The sequence below is a fragment of the Mirounga angustirostris genome, unplaced genomic scaffold (assembly GCF_029215605.1).
Source record: "Mirounga angustirostris isolate CCGP_5_RB_7025 unplaced genomic scaffold, mMirAng1.0.hap1 SCAF_2, whole genome shotgun sequence".
Classification (NCBI taxonomy): domain Eukaryota; kingdom Metazoa; phylum Chordata; class Mammalia; order Carnivora; family Phocidae; genus Mirounga; species Mirounga angustirostris.
In genome coordinates this window covers 110,541,072-110,553,233 of record NW_026991710.1, presented here as the reverse complement: position 1 = coordinate 110,553,233, position 12,162 = coordinate 110,541,072, and positions in this window count along the sequence as shown.

Below are 12,162 nucleotides of genomic sequence, written 5' to 3'. Positions count from 1 at the left end.
TATCACTGCAATTATTAACAATTTTTATTTAAATTAAGAATGTTTTATTATACAATCCACAGAATGTTTAAACTGTGTCTCTGCCATAAAACATGATTGACATATGATGAATTTCAGTTTTTTGTGGGGTCTTCTGGAAGCTGTTTTAATGTATGACTGTAAAAAATGTATAGAGTGTAGAAAAATGTCAGTGATACGGAGCTCAATTCTTTTATAAATTCATTAGGAACAGGTTGGAAAAAAATGCCACAAAAGGGAATCACAAACCGATAAGTATTAGAAGTAGCATGAATAACCTAGCAAAAAGCAACTGAAAGTAGCAGCAACCTTTTTTAAAAACTAAAGATGGCCAGGACCAAGGAAGGATGTGTTATGCCTAGCGATGTTAGAAGATTCACACATATCAGTTACACCTAGAGTTTGGAATAAATATACAAGTCTGAAATGAAAATTACAAGCCTCAAATAAAGTCACCCTACGTTCAACCCAAGAAACTTAATGACCCCAAAATCAGAAAAAAAAATAGATCTCTAATAGTGGATTGATGGTTGGATGTCCGCAAATGTGTTGAGGATGGAAAAAAGACAAGATGTAGAAAGAGATAAAAACGAAGGGGTGAAAGGCTATAAATAGAGATTACATGAAACATCAGTTCAAGATTCAGTGATCTGTTGCCCTTGATCAGGCACATGTGGTTTTTATTTCAGTACTTTATGAAGAGAAGGGAATATAAAAAACGTATCTCATTCAAAATGTTACTTGTCTAGCAGCTGTCATTGCATCTCTCAATCCTTTATGAAAATGCTTATTAAATATTAAAAATATAAAGCGCCACAACACTGGAAAATAAAACTAACAGGAAACATAATGCCAAAGTCTGTATGATATTATCATTGAGCAAAACGCAGAAGTACTTGATTAATGTAAATTTACTGAGGGCTTACCTAGTGAAACAGATACCAATAAAGAGTAGAAAGATCCTTTAAACTTTCCCCATGTTTGCTAAATGATACAGAAACACAATGCTTATACCACCTACATCTGTCCAATTACCTCCCTTTATTTTTAAGTGCAGTGTTCATGAGACACTCCTCTGCTATTTCATTTCCATATTTCTATTTTCAGATGAAAAAATTGGGCTTAAGTGACATTTTTTTGTTTGTTTGTTTTTTCGTTTTTTTGTTGTTGTTGTTTTTTAATTTTTTATTGTTATGTTAATCCCCATACATTACATCATTAGTTTTAGATGTAGTGTTCCATGATTCATTGTGGGCTTAAGTGACATTTAAGAGGATGCAAAAAACACAAATTATGTTTAGGACAGGTGCCGGCTCTTGATCTAATAAAGCCAAAAACAAACACACAAATAAATAAAAATGTAAGAATAGTTACCTGCCAAATGGAATACCCTGTATTGGGGAACAGGAAGCAATTTTCCATTGTGATTCTACACCCCTTGTGACATTTGTTTATCCTAGACTATCATTTCAAAGATGTCTGTATCACAGTCTTGGAAGATAGAGGAGTGTCTCTTTTGGGAGAAGCAGCAGCTATCTCTCCTGAGCAAGATAATAATAGGTCTTTCTGAGGCAAATGCCAGGCATATTTGCTAGCAACCTTCTTACAAGACGTGGGATTTTCTGATCTTGGGGTTCCTCGGGTGGAACACAAACATATTCACCTGGATTTGCCCTGTGTTGCCCTCGTGCAGGGCCATGGAAACCTATCTGGACCTCAAGCAAAAGCTGCCTGCGGTGCTGTGAGAAATAAATTATTGTGTCTTTGACCCAGAAGTTTCCTGCGTTTTGTAAGCATTTATGAAACGGTGGCAAGCTAATTTATTAACTTGAAAGTAGGTAAATTTCAGGCCCTTTAGAGTTCTAAACACCTAGAAAAGCATGAGGCCCATCTCTTCGCACCTCCCACCCCTTTGTCCATCTTGCCAGGCTCCAAAGCCTTTTTATGTGTCTGAACAAATGATCAAAACGCAAGTAAGAGGGAGGCATGTCATCTGAATTGTGACACCTGTTTTTCTACAAGCGAAGGAGATGTAATAACATCTTTTTGTCTAATTTGAATCCCTTTCAGCGCAAAAGAAAGAAAATGCAATGTACTCTGTAATTCCTACCCCATCTCCAACATTTGGGCCCATGGTTGGGAGCTGGGAGAGGGGAATGTAAGTATTCCCGGTGATGGGAGGGATTTACATAGGAAGCAATCCTGGCTCTTTGCTGGAGATGAATGTCTACACCCTCCCCCACTTCCATCCTACTCCATAGTAAGGGGTCTGAAGCACTCCTGGACAGGCCTAGCTTTGAAGTCCCTTTCTCAACTTGAACTCAGTGTCTTGGGTTCGGGACCTTAGGACAGGACAATACATGTCTGGATTAAGCATCGCCCTTCCTTCAGGGATCTCCTTTTGGAAACGGAGAAAAGAAACAATGCAACTGCGAGTGGGGCCTGACACTCCTTTGACATTATGAAAATAGGGAGAGAAGACATGCGTCAAATCTCCAAGGGTGGATCTTAGCCCCTGTGACTGGAGGAGTGGGAAGGGAGATGCTTTCTCCCAAGGGCCCCCGCCCCTCACACACAGGCTCTACCCTTCCTCCTTTGAATCTCTTTTACCAATGAGCTCAGGATGGACACTTCACAGTGGACAAGAAATGAGGCATAGCTTAGCTTTGGAGTGAAACTGGAAGTGGCTAGAGAGAAGTGGGTACATTGTTGCCACTTTCCCAGTCCCCTTGAGGTCCTCCTGAGTCCAGGAGAAAGAGCTCTTAAGTCCCTAAACAGTTTTGGACAGAAGAATAGACTGTATGACTCACCTTCAATTTCCCAGGAGTTATCCTAGAAAATTTTTTCAATAATAGAAATAATCATTTTTAACAATGTTAAATGATACTACCAGTGTTTTTTAAGATACAAAAAATGATTTGGTGATGTATTTTTTAAAAAAGATATATTTATTTATTTTAAAGAGAGAGCACATGTGAGTGGTGGGGTGAGGAGGGTAGAGGGAGAGAGAGAAGTGGAATCTGTGCTGAGTGGGGAGGCCCATGCAGGGATCGATCTCAGGACACTGAGATCACGACCTGAGCAGAAATCAAGAGTTGGATGCTCGACTGACTGAACTACCCAGGCGCACCAGTGATTTTCTTTTAAGTAAAACTTTCCTGGACAGGGGTGCCTGGGTGCCTCAGTTGGTTAAGATTCCAACTCTTGATTTCTGCTCAGCTCATGATCTCAGGGTCATGAGATGGAGCCCCGTGTTGGGCTCTGCTCTGGGCATGGAGCCTGCTTAAAATTCTCTCCCTCTCCCACTGCCCCTCCCCGCCCCCGCTCTCTCTCTCTCACTCTCTCTCTCTCTGTCTTAAAAAAATATATATATAGATATAGATATATCTATATAGATATCTATATATATATCTTTCCTGAGCAGTCACATAGAAACTTCTCAATCTATGTTAACAAATGTAGCCTGACTCTATCAATTAAGCTGATCTATATAGCACCTGTCAAAGAAAACTAAAGGACTAACTCATTCAAAAACATAGATGCAAAACTACCAACTGAAAACTGGCAATCCCTTTGCTACTAGTCCAGCAGATCTTAAAAGAAAATTCATCATGACCAAATAGGTTTTAACTCAGATATAATTTATATTAGGAAAGGTATTGTGATTATGTTTTGTATAAATACATAAACGGAAAATGGAAACAAAACAATTATGATTAACTCAATAAATAAAGCACTGGGAAAAGGCACATCCCTTCCTTATCATTATAGGAGTTGAAGTAAATATAAATAAATAAATATCGGGAAAAAATACCTCTAACCAAATTCTAACAGCATTGCTCCTATTTTATTGAAAAAAGAAAGGGTTCATTCCCTTCAGCATACAAATATTCTGTAATATCTTTCATTTTAAAATAAACAAAGGCCATCCTTAATCCTACTTCCCTTGACAACTGTAATTCACTTTTTCCTGTCCTTTATAGCAAAGATCCTCCAAAATTTGTATCTCACTGCTCATTCTCTTTTGGCCTGTTTTTAATTAGCTTTTGGTACTATTCATTCCATGGATACTGCTCTGTACAAAGTCACAAATGACAAAGTACCATTGTCAATCTTCATTATTTTTCTTCCTTAATTTCTGTAACATGTATTCATCTTTCTTACGACACTCATACTTCACTTCGGATACCATACTTCCCAATGTTTCTCTCACTTCAGTGACTGATATTTTTTGCTCATTAATCTTTCTACTTATGTCTCCTGAATCCTGGAATGTTCCAGGATCTAGTTTTTTATCTTCTTTTGTGTACTCAGGCTTTGACTGACACGACTTGATTTCAAGTCTTTAACAACCATGTGGTAATAATACTCAGTTTTATATATCCAGACCCAGGCCCTCTTCCAGACTAGATTCCTATATCCATCTGCTTACAAGGTATTTTCACTTAAGGTCTAATATATCATCTTAATCTCAGTATGACCAAAATCATAATCTTGGTTTTCCATCCACAACCTCCATCAGCTTCTATATCCCATTATCTCAGTTTGTGGCACTCAGATGCTGAAGAAAATTGTTTAAAGTTGATGGTGACTCCCTCGCAACTTAAGTCAAATCTAGTATCAAAGCCCATTTTTTTACCTTCTACATATGTCTCAAGGTATTCTCACAACTTCAACCAGTATCTATCACCTTTTTCTAAACCACTGTCATCGTACAATAATTTCTTAACCACTATTGCCTTCCCGTTATTCTTGGAAGAAAATCCAAATCTCTTACCTTGGTGTAAGGAGGCCCTTTGTGATCTGTCCTGGATCTATGTTCCTAACTCATCTCTTATTCTCTCTGCCTTGGTGCTCCCCAGCTACCATCTTGCGAGTCCTCAGATACATCAGGCACTGTGTATTGGCTGTGACTCTCAGTGTTCCCTCCACCTGTCCCCTCCTGTCTAAATATACAGCTTTTCTTCAGATCGTTCCCCAATTCCGGTTACAGCTTTCCGGTTAGCTCACCACCTGAACCTATAACACATACAATTTTACTTAGTACCTTGTCCATTCATTTATTCACTTATTCATTTACATATGCCCACACCACTGAAACGTAAGCAGCGTTGACACAGGAAACGTGTCCGTTTTCTTCCCTATTCTATTATTATTACTCAGACAGTGATGAACATGATATTAATCGCTCCCAAAAATGTCAAAAAAATAAATGAAGTAGGGAATTTAGACAATGGTCACATCATGCAGGGCCCTGATATGGAACTTGGATTTGATTTTGAATGTAATGAAAATTTTGAAGAGGTTTCAGGCATGGTTTGATTTATAATTTTTGAAGCTCATTCTCATATCCTTTGAGAACTGACTATCTGGAAGAAAAAATGGATACAGGGGACCTATTTAGAATGTTCATTTAGTGACTTGGAATATTTGTTTTCTTACTTGGAAAAATAAGTGTTTACAATATTCTTATACCACAGTGATTTCTAAATAGATTAAATAATTAAATATTAAAAATAAAACCATAAAATAGAAAAAATATGTAAACATTTTTATAAAGTCACAATATGATGTGGCTCTCTAAGTAAGACATCAAAGATTGGAAAAGTAAAAGATTTTGCCAAATAGAATTACAAAAATTTTAAAACTTCTATGATTAAATTATCATAAGGGAAGATGAAAGGTAAAGAGCAATCTATCTGAGAACAACTGGAATGCGTCTTAAATAAAAGAAGTTAATTTTATAAATATTTTAAAATCTCTTATTAATTATACCAATTACTTATATACGGAAGGGAAATGATTGGGGCAGACAATAAAGGCAATTCAAAATTTTTTAAATTTTTAATGAGGGATACCTGAGTGGCTCAGTTGGTTAAGCCTCTGCCTTCGGCTTGGGTCATGAGCCCAGAATCTTGGGATCAACTCCCACACTGGGCTCCTTGCTCAGCAGGGAGCCAGCTACCTTCCCCCCACCCCCGCTTGTGTGCTCTCCCTCTCTCTCTGACAAATAAATAAATAAAAATCTTAAAAAAATAAATAAATTTTTAATGAACATGTACAAATAATGTTAACCTTACTACTAATTAAGATACACATTAAGATAGTAAATTGATGCTATTCCTAACTTAACATTAATAAAACAAAAATTTACTCAAATTATATCATTTGTTGACAAGGGAAAGTGAAATTAAAAATGACTTATTTACAATATGAATATAAATTGGTGCAAATATTCTGGAAAAACCATTAGTAATAAAGAAATTAGTAATCAAAATTAATTATAAATTTTTAAATTGCAGACAATTTTGAACATCCAGACAATATGCTTCATCTTTTTATAGAAAACCTTTCTAAGGAAAAACACCCCAGAAGAATGAAAAATACATGTGTAAGAGGACATTTATCACAACAGTCTAATGGGAAAAAGTGGAAAATTAATGTCTGAATAAATTATATTAAAATTAAAGTACATATTTTATAAATACAGTATGGTATATTATAGAAGGGGATTGCATTCAAACAATAATGCTTTAAAGATGAATCTCTATGTATATGAGGATAATATTCTACTCCAACCTTTATTCATTTACAAATAATATATTTTGGGTGTCTTAAAGGGAATACCTTATAAGTTTATGATCTATACTATTTTTTAAAATTCAAGTATGATTAACTTATAAAGTGTTATATTAATTTCAGGTGTACAATCTACTGTTTTTTGATGTTCTGCTGTTCAATTTATTCTACTCTTCTGTACGTAGAAAGTTCCTTTTATTTAATGGACTTTATTTTTTAGAACAGTTTTAGGGTTGCAGCAGAATTGAGAGGAAAGTATAGAGATTTCCCATCTGCCTGTTGCACCCACACATGAATAGCCTTGCCATTATTAATATTCCCCATCAGGTGGTACGCTTGTCCCTGCACAGATTTTTGTGTGGAAATAAGTTTTCAAGTCTTGTGGGAAAGTACCAAGAGGCCCAAGTGCACTGGTATATCATTATTGTTATAATTTGCTTTTCCCTAATGACATATGATGTGGAGCATCTTTTCATATGCTTATTTGCCATCTGTATGTCTTCTTTGGTGAGGTGCCTGTTAATGTCTTTGGCCCATTTTTAAATCAGGTTGTTTGATTTCTTATTGTTGAGTTTAAGAATTCCTTTTATGCTTTTTTATTTTTTTAAAGATGTTATTTATTTATTTGACAGAGAGAGACACAGCGAGAGAGGGAACACAAGCAGGCGGAGGGGGAGAGGGAGAAGCAGGCTCCTTGCCGAGCAGGGAGCCTGATGTGGGCCTCGATCCCAGGACTCTGGGATCATGACCTGAGGCGAAGGCAGAGGCTTAACGACTGAGCCACCCAGGCGCCCCTCATTGTTTTTTTTGTTTTTTTTTTTAATTCTTTTTTTTTTTTTTAAGATTTTATTTATTTATTCATGAGAGACAGAGACAGAGAGAGAGAGGCAGAGGGAGAAGCAGGCCCCCAAGGAGCAGGGAGCCCGATGCGGGACTCGATCCCAGGACCCTGAGATCATGACCTGAGCCGAAGGCAGACGCTCAACCATCTGAGCCACCCAGGCGCCCTCATTGTTGTTTTTTTTAAAGAAGAGTTCTTTTTATGTTTTGAATAGCAGTCTTTTATCAGATATTTCTTTTCTTTTTTTTTTTTTTTTAAGATTTCACCCATTTTTTAGAGACCGAGCGAGGGAGAAACAGCATGAGAGGGGAGAGGGTCAGAGGGAGAAGCAGGCTCCCCGCCGAGCAGGGAGCCCGATGCGGGACTCAATCCCCGGGACTCCAGGATCATGACCCGAGCCGAAGGCAGACGCTCAACCATCTGAGCCACCCAGGCGCCCTATCAGATATTTCTTCCACAGATTTTCTTGCAGTCTGTGGCTGTTTTTATATTAATGTATAAGCGATTACTGACACATGTTGAAAATAAAATGGAATATGTCATTATTAGTACATTAAAGGCAGCAAACATGACAGTTACAATATGCTCTAAGAAAAATAAAAAATATTTACATTTAATTTTGAATAATGGGCTGAGCTTCGTTTTGATTGGTGACAGGTATTCTCTTGGTGGATGGGGTTTGAGATAAGGTAGAGGTGAATATTCTGGTTATATATTTATATATATATGTATGTGTATATACACATTTTTGTCTCTAAATCATCTTAGTGCTAATAAAATTGTATCACTACAACATTCTGATTTATGTTCTAAATGTATTTATAAATTGATATAAAAATATACAGTGGACAGAGACCTGTAAAGAAGGGTCGAATCTTATGGAAACATGCGTTAAATTTAAGAATCCATTTTGTTTTATTTTTGAAACTTTGGTTAGCATATTGAAGAGAATATCAGTATTAGTTATCTATCTTGTAAGTGTCATAGTGGTTAAGAAATTTTGTTAACTTTCTTGTTTAAGATAATTGTCTTAATGCTTTCGTGAAGAACAGGATGTCATTTCTAGTGATATTTTGGTGACAGCAGTATTCTATAGGCAGAAACTAAAATTTTGATAAAAGCTATTGAGGAGTTTAAGAACTATTGTTTTAGCCTCTCTGATTTTAATAAGAATGCATTTGGACTCACAGCACGAAATGATAGAAAATGTATATTAATCTTTCTTTGGAAATAATATAGCAAATTGAACAAATTCTTACTCCATTAAAGTAAATTTTACTTCTCATCCCAAGGTGACCTCATTCTCTCCCCACCTGACTCACCCTTCTTAATCATCCTGAACAGCTCCTTTATCAAAAGTTCTGTTTATTCTGTCTCCTCCATATCTCATATGTCAATTTTTTTTCTTCCCAATATCACTGTGTTGCTAGTGGTGCTCATCTTTCCTCAAAAAAAGGCGGGGGGAAGAAATAACAAAATAACCTCCTCTAGTCTAGCCTACTTCAGAAACCCTATGAGGTGACTTTTCTCGGGATAATACAACATAAACTCCCCACTGAAGTAAAAAATGCTTTTAAGTAGAAATCATTAGGATTTTATGGACAACAATGATTTGTGTGTTCCAAAAATGGTATTTGAAATTTAAATTTAACATGGAAAAATCATCTTGGAATAAGTTATACTACTTTAATTAGGTAAATTTCCAAATAAGGTACCTATATTTCTATAGAAGAGTATTTTGGAGAATTGCTTAATATTAAGTATAACAGGTGATTTACTCAATTATTTTATAAATAAACTGCCAACTATGCTAAGAAGACATTATCTCCAGCAAATATCCATACCTGAGAGCTTCCTTTAAGGTTACTAAAATTTGTTTATGTGCAAACACATTACCAAATAAATTAATGCAATCATTTAAGTACACAAAACCCCTAAGCATTCTCCCATGCATTTTGGATTTGATAAAATAAAAATTCAGTTATTACATATGTAATGGAAATTTGATGGGGATAGGGAGAAATAATACTTGAAAAGTATTGCTTCGGAATTTGGTAAAATAAGGATATTACTCAAATGGAGAAACTGGTGAAATAATTCTAATCCCCTAAAAGTAACCAAAGCTCCAGAAAACTGGTAAGCTGGGGAAAGACAAGTTCTGCTATTTTTTAATCAAACAATTCACATTATTAAAAGATGTTACCATTATTTAAATTCACTGTACTTGAATGTATGAAATATAAAAGGCACGATTGTTCATTTATGTCTTAAGAATTTTCAATGCAGTGAATTAATTTAAAGCAGCTTTTTATGAATATGGAATAGAGGTACTACCTTGAACATTAATTTGTTCTTCTTACCTATAACGGTTTTAGGTAAATTGAAAAGATGTATTTGAAATGTATACTATTGTTTTCCCTTTTATTTTTAAACCAAGAGTTGCATTGCAGCAATTTCCCCCATATAATGTTCCAAATCTCAGGTTGTGGAGTTCACTTTTCTCATTTAAAGGTGTGAATATTACTGCTATAAATGCCTTAGCCATCTGTAGATCATAACACAGCTGTCTGAATTCCACCTATGGTGGTAAGTAGCTGTCTTTCTGAATCAGCTCTTATTACTGACTGTGGTGACCTCAACTTTGTATTGATTTGGCCACCATTAAATGAAGAAGACTTCTATTACCTGCTGTCTTGCCCATTACTATGAGTTTTCAAAAAATTTTCTACAATATTGGTAGCAAATAATTTCATTCTCTAAAGAATCATTTATCTTGACAGAAAGTATTTCAGAATGCAATAGGTCAAGAGATGGATTCTTGGTTCGCAAATACATTTTAGAAAGACAAAGCATTTGTCTAGGTTGACTGCCTCTTCTAGCAGAATAATTAATGTATTAACTATATTAAAATGTGTTTTATGAAGATATTTAACAAAGAAGATAAGTATAATTATTGAAATATTTTCCATTGATATTATTTTAACTGCATTCCCATGTATTAGAAAATATCACTGTTATTATTTTAATTTATATATTATAAAAAATCACTTTTTAAATGTACGGTTATTTGTATCTTTATATAGGCATGGAGTCTTGTAACCACAACTACAGGCAAAAAAACAGAACATTTCCAACACCCAAAAGAATTCTCTCATTCTGTCCCCACACTTTTCCCTTTTCTAGAATGCCAATCATATAGGATTATAGAGTATGTCACCTTATGAGTGTGGATTCTTTGACTTAGCATAATGCTATCAAGAATTGTTTATGTCACAGCTACATGATACTCCAATGAATGATGTAATTCAGTTTGTTGATTCATTTATCCATTAGTGCATATTTAGATTGTTTCCAGGTATTGGCAATTACCAATAATTGCACTCTAAAACATTTGTGTTTAGGTTTTCACTTGAACATAAGTTTTCATTTCTTTGGAATAAATACCTAGAAGAAATGCAAATCCCAAGTGATTCGATAGTATTTTTAAGTTTAAAAACAAAAACTCCCACACCACATTTCAGAGAAACTGTAATTTTTTTCCCTTTATTGTTTTCTTTCCTTTCTCTCTTTTCTGACTCTAAGCACTGGGCCTGGCAGATTTCAGGTGCTAAATACATGATTGTTGAATGTAAATTAAATAAACCTTTACAAAATTTTAGTTTTCCTATCATGGTGTATTTTGCTTAATAACAAAACAGCAACCAAAAGACTTGCTTTTAAGAAATTCTGTTTAAATAGGAACTAAAGGATTTAAAAGAGTCACCATTGTGAATATACCATGAAAAGGAGACTGCTAAAAATCACGTTAATCTGTTAAATATTGAGAACTTCAACACAGTGTTTTACGTTCTCAGTCTGAGTGGCTTATCTTGGATTTTTATTACACTCTCTAACAATCCGCCAATTTGCCATTTTGAGGAAAAAAGGGCTCTAGCCCTAAAAACTAATATTTTTCTCCTGCAATTGCAACTAATTATATAGATGACTTTGGCCTCTGTTTGTTTATCCAGAAATAGGTGATTTCAACTAAATCATTTTTATTCCTCTTTAGTATTCTAAGTAGGTATAAGGTTTGATGCTTTTTATATACTTGGCAAATAAATTCCAGTCAATGAATAAAATATTATGATCTTAAAATATAACAGAATATTGTTAAATGACTGCAGAACAATGAGGTATTGTTATGAGGAAAGTAAAATGATAGCTTTGGTGGAAAGAAAATAATCTTTGGAATTAAATATGAAATTGAATGACCTGTTTGCTTCTTATTAGCCACAAGAGCTTAGATAAGTTTATTAAGATTTTGAAGATTTAGATATTCTATATATAAAATGGAGACAATGTGACATAAATTGTGTTGGCTACCACTGAAATGAAACAATGTTAGTTTTCTTACATTATATTTGCCTGCTAATTAGTGTAATGTATTTTTCTGTGCATGATCCCAACAACTATTTCAATGTGACATAAGTCTATGCCTTCCAGATATATTGCTACCAGGTAGTTTCTAAGGCTGCTCAGTTCCTCTTAAGAGTTATCTATATGGTTCTTGGCCCCTTAGGTGCCAGGTGATTTATTTTCACTCTCACCACTAGGAATACCGGACTGTTTAAGGCTGTCCTTTCTAGCTCAGACCTTTTGCAAAATAGCTTCAAGTTCTGGAGAGAAAAATCTAGAAGCATGTCTTTGCTACACCCTATTTTGTCACATGTTTCTTTTCCACA